The following is a 16338-nucleotide window of genomic DNA, read 5'->3' as shown; positions in this document are numbered from 1 at the left end:
CCCATGAAGGCCATGAAATTCGATTAGGCTGCAAAGGTTGAAGGGAGGAATACTTTGACAATAACACACGCGAAACCAGGAGATTAGGATGCTGATATAAACGCCAACTCTGCTTGGAAAGCAGGGAAGAATTAAAGCTTTGTAAACTGCAGAGCCCTAGTCCGCCCAAGCCTTTAGGAAGATGAAGCAAAGAAGAAGAGCGAAGGGCCATCCCTCGAGACGAAGAAGAGGAACGCCACCAGAAACGAGCAAGCATTAGATCAACATGTTAACATATCGAGGAAGGGATCTGAAACACAGACAAAATATGGTTGAATGAAGCCACAAGAGCTGAATTGATAATCGCCAACTTAGCGGCAAAAGAAAGCTGAAGAGAAGCAAAATAAAAAAGACGCTTTGGTAATCCTAAATAAGAATCCAAAGAGTCCCTACATTGAAGCCTGAAACTACAAGATAAATAAACCCGATAATCTGAAGGAGTGTTCTAAATAAATTTAATAAAGGACTTCCGCAGATTGACCATTTGACCAGACATACCACAAAAATCCAAAAGAAGGCCCATCAGATTATCGCAAGCAGATGGAGACACTTGGAAGAACAACACGGAATCGTCTGCAAAGAAAAAATGTGAAATAGAAGCTGCTCCCCGCAAAATACAAATGCCTTTGATTAACGACTGCTCCTCCGCACTGCGCAACATGGAAAAAAGAACTTCCATACAAAGAAAAAACAAGTATGAAGAAAGCGGATTACCCTGCCAAAGACCACACCGTGGGAGAAAGGTGGGAGACTGTAGGCGTCGCTCAAAGTGCGCCTGCGTTAAAGCATGTGGTGAATATGCTTGGCACTCATAGGAAGTGGGAATTGACATATACGATTAGGGACAAGGAAAGTAGGGAGCTGCCAACAAGTTTTTAAGGAACTTGTAAACCGTTCACGGATCATAAAAGTCAACCACGAATAAGGGACAACGAAGGCAACAACGATTGACCCGTGAAGGTTACACCCCATTCATAATCCATGAGATTACTAACTCCATATGATTCGGAACCACGAAAGGAGGATCGGGGATGATGGTACGAAGTGAGTCATGGAGTCACATTCGCCCGTATTGGCCTCTACTCGATTCTTATAGTGAAAAGTGATTCCTGCGATCTCAAAGGCATACAAACAAAGATTCAATTTGCTCCAATCTATTATTATGCTAAATTGGTTGAATATTAATGCAACACATAATTCTAAAATATTTGTGATCACTTGATTAAACAACAAGATTAAAAAGGAACCTAAACCGGTTGTCCAAATTATCTTATTAGGCGTGATTTTCAATTACATATTCCCTTTAAACATGCAATATGGTGATCATAAAAATAATAATAGAATAAACATTAATATTGGAAGAAATTCAACAATAATAGCGTTAGTCAAATTAAATACAAAATAACCTAATCATGATACTAGCAATAAGAAAATAAAATAAGAGTAATTAAATTAATCATTACTCACATTCCGCGTGTTCCTTTAAATTGCTACATCATGAATAAACTGTTAGTAACTTCAATAAAAATATAAAGTAAATGGAAATTAAATTAAATTAAAAGTAGAGTTGATTTGGTCCAAACCCTCAGTTATTTGTACCTTTCACGCCTTGGTTTAAGGACGAAACCTCGGGTTAAGTATAGACTCCTTGGAGTGCTTAGGGGAATTATTATGGAAGAATAAGGAGGCTAGAAATTAGGTTAAAGAGGGAGAAGAGAATGATTTTTTTGGTGTAAGGTGAGAGAGAATGATTATTGGTGCCCCGAACTGCAGAAAGGGGGGTCCTATTTATAGGGAAAATGAGCAGAGGGAACACACGGAACCCTAAAAAGATAAAAACCCTAAAAAAGGCTACCGCGACACGGTAGATTCTACCGTGACACGGCAGATTCTACCGTGACACGGCAGATTCTACCGTGTCACGGGGGAAATTGGAGCGACGCGGGGAAAATTAGAGTGACGCGGGAAATATTTGACCTACGGGAGTAAAAACGCGTGAAGGGTTTGCGCGGAAAAGACACGAGAAGATTCCGTGACACGGCACAGGTACCGTGACACGGAAGTATCCACCGTGACACGGTACAGTACACCGTGTCACGGTATGGGAGACGCGGAAATTACACGGAAACAGCTCCGTGTCACGGGGAATCCCACCGTCAGACGGTGTAAATTCCCGTGACACGGTGGAAAATGCCGTGACGCGGGAGTTGTTTAGGTACGAAGAACGCAAATAGGACACTGACGGTGGGAATCCCCGTGACACGGTGGAATTGCACTGTGCGCGGTGATTCCATGTTTTTACCCGTTTTTAAAACCATCATAACTTTTGATCCGTAACTCGAAATGAGGCATATAATATATCATTGGAAAGCTTATCAAGTCTACTTTCCAACCCAATCATAATCAGATCAAAATGATTTTTATATTTTAAGATATGGCCTTTTTAGTAGAAGGGTGTCGGTTTTGGGCCGAGTTTAGTGTTTTGCTCATATCTTTTTCGTTATAGCTCGGAATTGGGCTTATGATATATGGTTGGAAATATTATTTAAAGGCCTATCCAAAAAATTAATAATTGGATCAAAATTGTATAGCCATAAAATCAGTTTCTCTCAGTTTTGCGATGTGGACACGAAAAGTGGAAAATAGGTTATGGTTTAGGGAAATGAGCTAGAAATTGGATTGGTTCATGAAATATATTGGATAGAACATGGATTTAAGCACTCCAAAGATTAAATACTCGACTCGACAAATAATGGCGGTGAAAGGTGTTCATCAACGGGTTTGGTTTTGGGGAGACATTTTTAGGTGTCTACAGAAGCCCCCACTTTGACTGAGTTTGTAGAAACGTCAGTTTTAAAAACGATAGTCAAAGTAGCCGATAGGGACGGAGAATGATTAAAGACGTTCTGCGATCCTAAATCATTCTGTATACGCCGATACCTGCAGAAAAATGTTAGTTCTACAGATAAAAGAGTAAAGGGATAGAATGCTTATCTAACACCAGTGTATTGGTGGCAAATGAGCTTGGTAGCTTCCTATGCTTGAAGGAATCCACCGGATGACGTCTGTTGAAACGCTTTCCATGCCTGAGGAAAGCCGACTGAGGAGTTTGGTAGTTTTCTAAGCCTGAAGAAACCTACCGGATAATACTTTCCATGCTTGAGGAAAGTCGACGTATGAATTTGGTGTCATTCTATGCTTGAAGAAATCCACCGATGATGCTTTCCATGCTTGAGGAAAGCCGACTTGGCGGTTTTCTATACTTCAAGAAAAATCCACCGATAACGCTTTCCAAGCTTGAGGAAAGCCGACTTGGCGGTTTTCTATACTTGAAGAAAAATCCACCGATAACGCTTTCCAAGCCTGAGGAAAGCCGACTGATGAATATGGTGTCATTCTATGCTTGAAGAATTCCACCGATAATGCCTTCCATGCTTGAGGAAAGCCGATTTGGCGGTTTTCTATACTTGAAGAAAAATCCACCGGATAATACTTTCCATGCTTGATGAAAATCGAAAGATGATGAGATTCCAAGTCTCTGTGTATCGAGAACCTTGCGTCATGAAATGATGGTGGTCCGCTTGTCCCCGGACGTGGGCTGTAGATGGTCCGCTTGTCCCCGGACGTGGGCTGTAGATGGTTTGCTTGTCCCCGGACGTGGGCTGTAAATGGTCCGTTTGTCCCCGGACGTGGGCTGTAGATAAGACATGCAAAAATAAATTTGTCAATGGACTCGTATATACTGTGATTGACTTGACCACTAACTTGACCAAGTTTGACTTGATGTGACATGACATGTGTATGACTTGTGAGTGTGTGTGTGTGTGTATATGTGTGTGTGCAGACACAAGCAAACGAAGATGCAAAAGCAAAAATTTTCCGTCAATTTTTGTCATGAGTGGAGGGTACCGACTTTCTCCCGAAAAAGAAAGATGTGAAAACTGAACTTTTATTTTTGAACTTCCTTCCAAAAGAAAAGACGCGAAAAAAGGAAAGAAGTTTTGAGCTTCCTCGTTGAGCAAGACAAAATGAATCGCATGGATTGAATTGCTTTTCTTGAAAGTAATGTATGCATGATGCATGTCCTTAGGCTAGGAGGCTAAGGAAAATTACATCATGTGACACGATAGATGAATTAACTTAGGTCTTGGAGCTAAGCATCATTTATGGTGTAAAGAAACGATCTTGAACGTCACTTAGGTCTGGAAGCTAAGCACGTATACAGATGAAGTGATTATTGCATAATGAACGTTGCTTAGGTCAAGGAGCTAAGCACGATATGCTTTGTATGATTAAAAATCATTGATATATAAATGTTTCTCAGCACATTATGCGATGCATGAAACAATGAATATTGCTCAGGTCAGGAAGCTAAGCAAGTATACAACGTTTCTTCTAATGAATGTTATCTTGAAAGATGATGAAGCATGCGCAGTAAGGAAATAAGATATCATGATAAAGGGTTCCTAAAGGGAAGGATGATATGGATATGAATGTGTGAGTGAAGTGTGTAAATGTGATACTAAGGCTGGCTGCAAGGGTTATGGCGATGGAAAGAGATGTGAGAAGAGTCAAAGATGATGACTCTTTAGGCTAAGTAGGCTAAATGGTGTGGGTTCAAGCCCCCAAGTCTAGATCTAAATGGGTAGGGGTAAGCATTGGATATTCTTTGACTCGATCATGCATGGATATGAATATGAATGTGGCCGCACCTCGATGTGAGGTTGCCTACGTATCCGTTAGGAATCAGGCCGAACGTAGCTCTAACCGAACTTTGCACAAGTGTATGTATACCTCAAAGAGGTCTTTCAAGGGTTGTAATGTGGTTAAGTTGATGGTTTAAGGGAGAAAGGGGTAAAAGGCTCAAGACCCGAGAGAAGCTCCCAATATGTGTAATTGTGAATTTGAAAATTTTGAATTTTGCAAGTTTATTTTCAATATATATATATATATATATATATATATATATATTTTTTTTGAATTTCTTTTTTTCTTTTTTTTTTATTATTTTGAATCAATGTAGACAATCTCAGATCATGCGGTCCATCACTCACTTAGCATTCATGTTTCTCAGGCACGGTACCAAGCACTCGATGAGAGACGCAATTTGAGACGTGTTCATATCAAAGACATTGGAACACTTGCCTTTAGACATTGTTTTATTGTTGCTTTGCTGGTTTTTTTTTTTTTGTACTTGCTTTTTGAATGTTATACAATTACACATCTTCCAATCCCAGGGTTAAGTGAATGTGGGTTGAAGAAATGAAGGCCAAACGTTAGACGAGGCTCAAAATGGTTGATGAAAAAATGGATATGTGATTGAATGGTTAATGGGGAATGAATGGGTTGCAAAGGTGCCTCAAGTCATTGGTGTACCTTGTGTTTAGTTCGGCAATTGATTTTTTTTTTTTTTTATTGAGAATGAATGAATGAATGAAAAATTCTATGATCGAGATGTAAAGGAAAATTGCTCATTTTATTAATGGAAAAGGTGAACGAAACACATGAAACATATAAAAAAATTAAAAGTGGAAAACCTATGCTAGACATGAATGGGGGAATGGAGAAGAATGATAAAGAAAGAAATCATGAAATCTTGCACGAAGGATCTGTGTGCCTTGTACTCATTACTTCTTGCCGCTTGGAAGGACAGGAAGTTTGTTTGCATCCATCAAGTCTTGAATGACGTCCTTTAAATTCCAACATTGCTCCTTAGTGTGTCCCTTTCCTTGATGGTACTTGCAATAGGCATTGGGATTCCATTTGGCGCTCCTTTCTTCAGGTTTTGGCTCTGGAAATGGTCCAATAGGTGTGATCAAGCCTTGACCGTAAAGGCGATCAAAGGCCGCATCATAAGTCATTCCTAAATGAGTGTAAGTTCTTTTCTTCTTGGGCAATGGAGCATCAAGAGCTAACACTTCATTGATATCAACTTGGCTTATATTGTTGGTAGTATTTTCGTGCTTAGAAGACGAAGAAGAAGGATGGTCGTTCTTCTTGTTTTTCCAAGTGTTATTATTGTTACTACCAGCAGTCTTTATTAGCTCATCCTCGATATTGATGCCGATGTCGTATACAGCTTCGAAAGTGTTCAGTGGAAGAAATTTGAGATGTTCCCTATATTTATGAGTCAGATTTTGAATAAAGAGGCGAACCATCTCTCTTTCTTTGGGAGGATCTACCAAGAGTGAAGCTGTTTCCCTCCACCTGTTCAGGTAAGCAGTGAAGCCTTCATTCTCTTTCTGTTTGAGAATGGAGAGTTCACGTTCAGAAGTTTTATTTTGAATGTTACACTTGTAACGATTCATGAAACTGTCGGTGACATCTTGCCAAGTCACAGTATGCTTCGCATCTAAGGAATAAAACCATTGTTGGCAAGCATGTTCTAAGGAGAGAGGGAACACCGTAGGGAAGAGTGTTACGTCCAATCCCTTAAGAGCCATGGTTGCAGAGAACGCCTTCAAATGGAATATTGGATTGTCAGTAGGCTTGAACTTTGGAATATCAGCAGTGGAGAACTTTTCAGGGACTCTGTCCTTCACATCCAAAGGAGTGGGAGGCCGTTCCACATAAGTGAAATCCTCAAAAATCTTACTCATTTGTTCCTTCAGTTTGTCAAGGGTGGAAACAGTGACCTTGTTTTGTTCCGTGGTAGTGACCCTAGTGGTAAGGGTTTGCATCATGGAAGACAGTGCCTCGATGGATTTGTTGATGTTCTCAATATCTTCTTTAGTGGCCATTGTAAGGTGATGAGTAATGGAGATGGCAAAGTTCTCTTTGAACGCCTATTAGATCTGAGAGATTGTTGCGGTAATGACTCGAACCGTATTAATCTATCCCTGTTCCTTGACCAAGTACTGTGAAATAAAATAATTCACTTAATTGTTTGACTCATTGCTCAAGATAGGAAAGGAAGGAAAAAAAATAGACATTTGAAAACAGGTGAGAAAACTCCACTCATTTTTTTATTATGACGAAAAAAGGGTGCATGAACCTAATATACGATCATAAACGACCTGGTGCACGACTCGAGTCGGAATATAAAGAAAGTGTGTGGACTATACTTGACTCGTGAGTGACTAAGTGATGTTATAAGACTCGTGGTATGATCGCATGGCTAGACATGTGAACAATAACCAAAATGACTGACGCGAGGACCAAATTAACACGGAAGACTTGACTGACGCGATTTTTTTTTTTTGGAAAATCCACCGTGTCACGGTGGGAATTGCCGTGACACGGTGAATTTTCTCGTGCCACGGTGGACTGTGCCGTGACACGGTGGACATTCCCGTGTCGCGGCAACCCTTCCCTTTTTTTTTTTTTTTTTTTTTTTTTTTTTTTTAGAAATCCACCGTGTCACGGTGGAAAGTTGCCGTGACACGGTAGAGTTTCCCGTGGCGCGGCAGACTTTTTTTTTTTTTTTTTGCAAGTCCACCGCGCCACGGTGGACTGTGCCGTGACACGGTGGTCAGTCCCGTGTCACGGCAACCCTTCCCCCCCCCCCCCCCCCCTTTTTTTTTGCTAATTACTAAGTGAGTACGGTCCATCAGCAATTGTTAGTCATACAATAATCCACCATAGACAAAGAAAGATCGTTAAGGTTAGGATCAAAACGACCAAACATAAAACATGTAGGCACAATGATGCAAAGAATAGTTCGCAACCTAAGGTCAAGTTCTATGTTCGACTATGGTCAAGTTTATTTGGTGTCAATAGGGTACCATGGTTAAGAGTTTGGACGCGTTAGCAAGGCAGGTTCCCTTGAGGGTGTATGCCAACGGGCGGCTCCGCGAGTTCGTGATGAAATCGAACTCGACTCCATGGTTTGGGTGGATTTAATAACTCGGATGAACCCTTATTGCCATGAGCGTTTTTGGGTTGATAGAGCTTAAATCCCCCGGGGCTAAGACGTATGTAGAACACATACGTTTTTTCAGAAAAATTGAAGGAAGTTGACTGTGAGAAGAGAAAATAAGCCACCGGACTGATTTTAGGACTGCCGTGACACGGCAAAAATTCCCGTGCCACGGTACTGTGCACCGTCAGACGGTGCACTGTACCGTGACACGGCAGTCAGAAGATCTGACTGGTGCCCTGTTTTCCTTCGTGCGCAACCAAGTTATTCAATTTTTCCTACGGGACAGACCTAAATGCGACGTTAAAACGTCTATGCATATGCAAAAATGCCAAATTAATCACAGGAATAATTTTTCAAGAATCTTTCAAGTCTCATCCACTCATCTTAATTAAATACCGATCACTCAAATCGATAAATAACCAAGAATCCTCCCTAGTGGAGTCGCCAAATTGTAGGCGTCGCTCGAAGTGCGCCTACGTTAAAAGCATGTGGTGAATATGCTTGGAACTCATAGGAAGTGGGAATTGACATATACGATTAGGGACAAGGAAAGTAGGGAGCCGCCAACAAGTTTTTAAGGAACTTGTGAACCGTTCACGGATCATAAAAGGCAACCACGAATAAGAGACAACGAAGGCAACAACGATTGACCCGTGAATGTTACACCCCATTCATAATCCATGAGATTACTAACACCATATGGTTCGGAACCACGAAAGGAGGATCAGGGATGATGATACGAAGTGAGTCATGGAGTCACATTCGCCCGTATTGGCCTCTACTCGATTCTTATAGTGAAAAATGATTCCTGCAATCTCAAAGGCATACAAACAAAGATTCAATTTGGTCCAATCTATTATTATGCTAAATTGGTTGAATATTAATGCAACACATAATTCTTAAATATTTGTGATCACTTGATTAAACAACAAGATTAAAAAGGAACCTAAACCGGTTGTCCAAATTATCTTATTAGGCGTGATTTTCAATTACATATTCCCTTTAAACATGTAATATGGTGATCATAAAAATAATAATAGAATAAACATTAATATTGGAAGCAATTCAACAATAATAGCGTTAGTGAAATTAAATACAAAATAACCTAATCATGGTACTAGCAATAAGAAAATAAAATAAGAGTAATTAAATTAATTAATTACTCACATTCCGCGCGTTCCTTTAAATTGCTACATCATGAATAAACTGTTAGTAACTTCAATAAAAATATAAAGTAAATGGAAATTAAATTAAATTAAAAGTAGAGTTGATTTGGTCCAAACCCTCAGTTATTTGTACCTTTCACGCCTTGGTTTAAGGACGAAACCTCGGGTTAAGTATAGACTCCTTGGAGTGCTTAGGGGAATTATTATGGAAGAATAAGGAGGCTAGAAATTAGGTTAAAGAGGGAGAAGAGAATGATTTTTTTGGTGTAAGGTGAGAGAGAATGATTATTGGTGCCCCGAACTGCAGAAAGGGGGGTCCTATTTATAGGGAAAATGAGCAAAGGGGACACACGGAACCCTAAAAAGATAAAAACCCTAAAAAAGGCTACCGCGACACGGTAGATTCTACCGTGAAACGGTAGATTCTACCGTGTCACGGGGGAAATTGGAGCGACGCGGGGAAAATTAGAGTGACGCGGGAAATATTTGACCTACGGGAGTAAAAACACGTGAAGGGTTTGCGCGGAAAAGACACGAGAAGATTCCGTGACACGACACAGGTACCGTGACACGGCAGTATCCACCGTGACACGGTAAAGTACACCGTGTCACGGTATGGGAGACGCGGAAATTACACGGAAACAGCTCCGTGTCACGGGGAATCCCACCGTCAGACGGTGTAAATTCCCGTGACACGGTGGAAAATGCCGTGACGCGGGAGTTGTTTAGGTACGAAGAACGCAAATAGGAAACGGAATAACCCCGCGTCACAGCAAGGGCACCGTGTCACGGGGATTCCCACCGTCAGATGGTGCAATTTCCCGTGACACGGTGGAATTGCACTGTGCGCGGTGATTCCAAGTTTTTACCCGTTTTTAAAACCATCATAACTTTTGATCCGTAACTCGGAATGAGGAATATAATATATCATTGGAAAGCTTATCAAGTCTACTTTCCAACCCAATCATAATCAGATCAAAATGATTTTTAGATTTTAAGATATGGCCTTTTTAGTAGAAGGGTGTCGGTTTTGGGCCGAGTTTAGTGTTTTGCTCATATCTTTTTCGTTGTAGCTCGGAATTGGGCTTATGATATATGGTTGGAAATATTATTTAAAGGCCTATCCAAAAAATTAATAATTGGATCAAAATTGTATATCCATAAAATCAGTTTCTCTCAGTTTTGCGATGTGGACACGAAAAGTGGAAAATAGGTTATGGTTTAGGGAAATGAGCTAGAAATTGGATTGGTTCATGAAGTATATTGGATAGAACATGGATTTAAGCACTCCAAAGATTAAATACTCAAATTGACCAATAATGGCGGTGAAAGGTGTTCATCAACGGGTTTGGTTTTGGGGAGACATTTTTAGTTGACTACAGAGACGCATCCCTATTGACCAACACCTGATAAGAGAATGTAGAGACGCACTGGTGTATAATATGAATCCAGTGTGGAGGAAAGCTAAAGAATTTTAAAACATGAACTAAAAAATCCCAGCGAACCCGATCATAGGCCTTGTTCATGTTCAATTTCAAAGCAGCTGATGTGTCTATTTTATATAGTATTTTACCCCCGTCCCTTGGGCATAATTAGTAGTGTTTTTGGCTCTTTAGAGCCACTTTTATTACTAATTGGTGTTTTCTAGTGTTTTCGTAGATTTGGTTGACTTTTGCAGGGATTTATGCTTGTGGAGTGTTTTCCCGAGATATTTTGGAGCAATCACGAGCATTAGAGAAACACGACCAGATTCCATAGCCCAGGGCCGATTAGAGCTATTGAACCGGTGATTAAGGGCTCGGTATAGGTGATACCGGGGCATTTGGACTTAGTATTCAAGACCGGAAGAGGAAACCCAGATTGGCCCGAAGAATTGGAGCCCAATCGTAGTCCAAATAGTGGCCCAAGTGAGCCGCCCGGCCAAAAGAAGCTAAGGTTGGCGCCCGGTGACGCGCCCGGCCGGGCGCGAGATTTGTATTAGGGAGCAAAAAGGCTCGCCCGATCGGGCGCGTGTATTCATTAAGGGACGATTAGCGTCGTTTTAGTTTGTTTTAATTTAGGATTTGTACGGAGTATAAATACTCCTCCGTAATACGATTTTAGGAGATATCTCTCTCTTCCTCTCTCTCTTTTTACTCTTTCTTACTCTCTTAATTGTTTTCTTAGATGTATTTCTCTTAAACCTTTGTTCTTAATTTTACTCTTAATTCCAGCTTTATTTTAGTAACGATTTCTCTTCTCTTAATCTTAGTTGTTTATTTTATTTCTTTAATCATGTTTTACTTTATTGCTTTGATTAGTTTAGTTTTACCATGTGTGAGTAGTTTAATTCTAGGGTTTATGGGGATCCATAAATAATATGAAGGGGTAATTTATTGTTGTTAATTATCAATGCTAGATTAATTTCCTATTGATTGATTTAATGCTCTGTGACTAGATTAGACCTGATCTTTTATGCATGAGTTTGACAATATTGATTCGAGATTCGACAGATGAGAATTGATGTTTAGGTCTAGTTTTAATAGGCAGATTAATTTATAAATGGTTAAGTCAAGATTCGAGAGATGAGATTTAATACCGGTAGATTAATTCTGTGATTGTAATACGTAGCGAAAGCCTTTTACAATCTGGTTAATTGATGCATTGATGATTGACTATTATTGATTATTGGTATTGCATGATAATTTCTTATTGAATTGTTTTAATGCTTTACAATTACGACTTGTAAAAGTATAACAATATTGAATTGATGAATCGAGCAGATGTTAATTTGATATTAAAGCATATTTTCAATAAGGACTTAGATCTAGTAAATTGCGAGAGCCTATTACATCTATGTTGATTAATAAATTGCGAGAGCCTGTTAATCATGTTATTTATGCAATGTCAATGATTGGTTACTATGTTTTACCCTGGAGTATTATTTATTGGTGAACCTATGCCCTAGATCCTTTTATATATTGTTTTCTCCCTATTCTCAATCTCCGTAGTTTAGTTTGTTATTCACATATAAATATTGGTTACTTCATAATCTAGATTATTTTAGTTAATTAGGAATAGAAAGACTTGTTTCCCTGTGGAGTTCAACCCTACTTCCCTATCTACTTTAGTTAGAGGACTTAGGTAATTATTTTTGATTAGGGGATACGACTTTACCCTGTCAAAATTTGGCGCCGTTGCCGGGGAAACGGTTCTATTTTTATTTCTGATTGTTTTTGTAGTCTAGATTATTTTTCTTCTTGTCTCAGAGAACATTAGTTCTCTGAGGCAAATCTCATATTTGCTTCTAGTTTTTGTTTATGCCCAGGTGTTCCAGATCAGGGTACATCCCATTCGATCCTGAGATCGAACGTTCCTTCCATAGACAGAAAAATCTCTACAAGCAAATCCTGGCGGATTCTGGTGATAATAACAATAATCACCGCGATCCTCCGACTGGTTCTAGCGATTCAGAGACATCATCAGACGCAGAATCAGAGATGACGGCTCCAAAGAAGCTTAGTGATTACTCACAACCCAAGCTTACAGATTTTCCACATCTCACCCCTACTCCGACTCTTGATGGGGTTCAATTCGAAATTAAGCCTCAATTTATAACGATGATAGAGAGGAAGCAATTTAGTGGAGCCAAGGGTGAATACCTAAATCTTCACATTTCCGACTATTGTCAATATTGTAACACCATCAGGCAAGCCGGGATCACTCAAGACCAAATCAGGGAGATTCTCTTTCCCTTCTCTTTAACTGGAAAAGCCAAATTGTGGTTTAATGGCTTAAATAGAACTGCACTTGGTATAACTGACTGGGAAACTCTTGTTTTGAATTTCTATAACAAGTATTATCCTGCAGAGAGAACAGCCGTGCTACGGAGTGCGATTCAGAACTTTGCCCAAGAAGCCGATGAATCTTTATATGAGGCTTGGGAGAGGTTCAAGGACCTACAAAGAGAATGCCCTCACCATAATTTAGCACAATGGCAGTTAATCCAAGCCTTTTATAATGGCATTGAAAATTCTTCTCGAATAATTTTAGACTCTGCAGCTAGTGGGAGATTTATGAATCTTGATGTTGATGATGCAGGTCAGGTTATTGAAGATATGGCGATACACAATTCCCAATATGAGAATCCTAGAGGATTTGCTAACAAGGGGAAACACAGTGTCGACTCTGTATCCTTTTTACAAGCTCAACTGACCTCTTTTTGCCAAAAATTAGATAATCTTAGCTCTGCTAATGTAGCTAATGTTTTTGCGGTTAATAATAATTCTAATGAGGCTTTTTGTGAAAATTGTGGTATTATAGGTCATTGTGAGCAAGATTGCAGGAGTTCCGTGGAGCAAGTTAATGCCTTTCAAGCTTATAGGCAGAATAACCCATACTCCAACACCTACAATCCTGGGTATCGGAATCATCCGTACCTTTCCTACAGGAGTACTAATGTTCAAAATCCACCACCACAAGAACCACAGGCGCCACAGCAACAGCAACAGAAATATTACCATCCCAATGCTAGCCAGAAGAACCAACCACAACAACCCTCCTCATCTTCTGACCCTTCTCTGGTGGAAATTAGAGCAATGTTGGTTAATATGCAAAAGCACATGGAGAGTAGAGATGCGACAATTGATCAAATTCTAGCACATAATAAAATTATAGATAATCAAATTGCGCAACTCTCTGCTACCCTACAAGCCCGCCAACAGGGAGCTCTGCCGGCACAGCCGACCAGGCCTACGGATCAAGCATTTGCAATTACTCTAAGGAGTGGTTCAAACTATGAAGGGCCCTCTATGCCCGGAGTTGACGAACCTGTTTTATTAAATAATGCTAATCTTGATTCCGTTAAACCAAACAATGTAGTCGATAGCCCTGCAGGGCTAAAGGATAATACTAACACATCTAATTCTACATTGCAGGGTACGACTCCAGAGAAGGTGGCTATTCCAGATAAGAGCAATAATGCTCCAAATCCAATTATCAAACTTCCATTCCCTAATCGTCAATTGAAGACAAACTTGGATAAGTAGTTTGGTAAGTTCCTGGAGGTGGTAAAAGATTTGAAGGTAACAGTTCCCTTCACTGAATTAATCGCACAAATCCCCTCGTATGCAAAATTTATGAAAGAAATATTGACGAGGAAAAGGTCTATTAGTGAGGTAGAGACAGTAGCTTTCACTGCAGAGTGTAGTGCCGTACTTCAAAATAAGTCTCCACCTAAATTAAAAGATCCGGGTAGTTTTTCTATCCCTTGTCATATTGGCAATCTCTTGATTGATAATGCATTATGTGATTTGGGTGCTAGTGTTAGCGTCATGCCATTATCTGTGTGTTTAAGTTGAATATGAGTAAATTAAAAGCTACCAATATAACTCTACAAATGGCCGACCGTTCTTTCAAATACCCCTTAGGTGTTTTTGAGGATGTCCCCGTCAGAGTAGGTAAATTTTATATACCTGTAGATTTTGTTGTTCTTGATATGGCTGAGGATATGCAAACCCCAATTGTTTTGGGTAGACCATTCCTTAACACTGCAGGAGCAGTCATAGATGTCAGAAGTGGTAAGTTAACATTATCAGTAGGGGATGATAAAGTTGTTTTTAATCTGAATAATGCCCCTAAAAGCTCCATGACTGAGGAGAAATGTTTCAGTGTTAATGTGGTTGAAAATTATTCTAACAAGCCCCAAGCTCTTGAAAAAGATCCCTTGGAGGCGGTATCTTGTGTTGTATCCTTTTCAGATGAGATAGACAAATGGCAGAAGGAAGTCGATGCAATAGAAAGAGCACTCTACAATGTTGGTCTTGGTTTTGAGGATGAAAAGGTGGAACCGATCAAGCAAGTTGTGCAATTTGAGCCTACGGTAAGTGTTCCGCCAGATCGAGTTGCAAGTGTTGAATGCAATGACAATTTGAAGCAATTTTCGATCAAGGAAGGATCTTTAGTGCGTATCATTGAAGATCCCCCAGTCAAAGTCAAGGAGGATCCACCAGATAAGGTGATTTGGCGTCCCACAGGGTATGCTAGGAAGCCGCATCGCAGCCTAAACACCGCTAGACCGGGTGAGAAACCACCCGATCAAGCGTTAGGCCAAGGGTCCTAGTTATTGTACTTGGTAAGAAGGTCGTGCGAGACCTAGATAAACCAGCGCTTTGCGGGAGGCAACCCGTATTTTTAATGCTTTTTAGACTAGTTTTTCTTTCCTTTTTCTTATGAGAGGAGAGATGAGGGAATTTAATGAGTTTTATGAGTGTTTGTACAGGTTTGAAGAAAAGAGTTAGCCAAATTTTGGAGAAAAGAAGAAGAATAATAATTAGACGATTTAGCCTCGGGCCTGATCGGGCGAAGCTCGCCCGACCGGGCGCGAGAGCAAGGGTCAAAAAATAAGTAATTTCGCCCGAACGGGCGAAGGGCGCCCGACCGGGCGCGAAACTTGTCGTATACGGACTTAATTTTCCACCCGATCGGGCGACTCTCGCCCGACCGGGCGCGAGAAGAGGCAAAATTATGAACATTAGATCGCCCGACCGGGCGATGGGCGCCCGACCGGGCGCGAGAGTTGGATAAAATCGGAACGATAGATCGCCCGACCGGGCGCGAGAGCTCAGCAGTAACTAAAGATTAGATCGCCCTACCGGGCGACCCACCGCCCGACCGGGCGCGAGATACCCGACGCCTCTATTCTTCTTCTTCCTTCGGTTTTTCTCATTTCACTCTTACTTTTCCATAACTTTCTCTCTCTAAAACTCAAATTCTGTCTACCTTTTCTCTAAGATTTCTCCTTCATCCCTTAACTAAATTCAAAACTCTTTACATATTTGTGATCCTCTCTTCATCCTCTACATTTCCATATAAAAATTTTTCAGATTTAATTCAATAAATTTTCAAACCCATTTTCTACATGACTTCAAAGAGGGCTAGGTCCATTTTCGGTAGGAGCTCCAGTTCAAGGGAGGAATACAACCCAGATTTGCAACTCCCATACTGGCCGACGATCCGCATTGTTAGCCGAGAGCAAAAGGAGCGGCTAGAACATTTAATCGGTCGTGAGGTAATTCATTCTCGGTGGTTACACCGCCCTACTCTAGAATCATTTGGTTTGTTTGATTTTGTAAAATGATTTTTAAATGACATTGGCATGAGAAAATTTGTTGATATGCACTATCCTACATTCCGAGAACTTACTTGTGAATTCTTGTCTTCTTTAAATGTTGTTAGTAGTAGAAATGGGCCAAATTTATTTTTTAGGTTGAACAATAGAAATATTAGTTTAAC

The 16338-nt window shown here is 40.3% G+C and overlaps 1 non-coding gene across 1 annotated transcript; it reads right to left on the bottom strand.

Moving 5' to 3' along the window:
* Window positions 1-12926: 12926 nt before the first annotated feature.
* LOC145565612 (small nucleolar RNA R71) lies at window positions 12927-13033 on the bottom strand. Its single transcript, XR_014095063.1, has one exon. It is a non-coding gene; the product is annotated as a small nucleolar RNA R71 (small nucleolar RNA).
* Between the last annotated feature and the right edge of the window lie 3305 nt (window positions 13034-16338).

The sequence above is a fragment of the Chenopodium album genome, chromosome 1 (assembly GCF_948465745.1).
Source record: "Chenopodium album chromosome 1, dcCheAlbu1.1, whole genome shotgun sequence".
Lineage (NCBI taxonomy): Eukaryota > Viridiplantae > Streptophyta > Magnoliopsida > Caryophyllales > Amaranthaceae > Chenopodium > Chenopodium album.
Note: the sequence above shows the minus strand (reverse complement) of the source record. Positions and strands in the feature narration are given on the sequence as shown.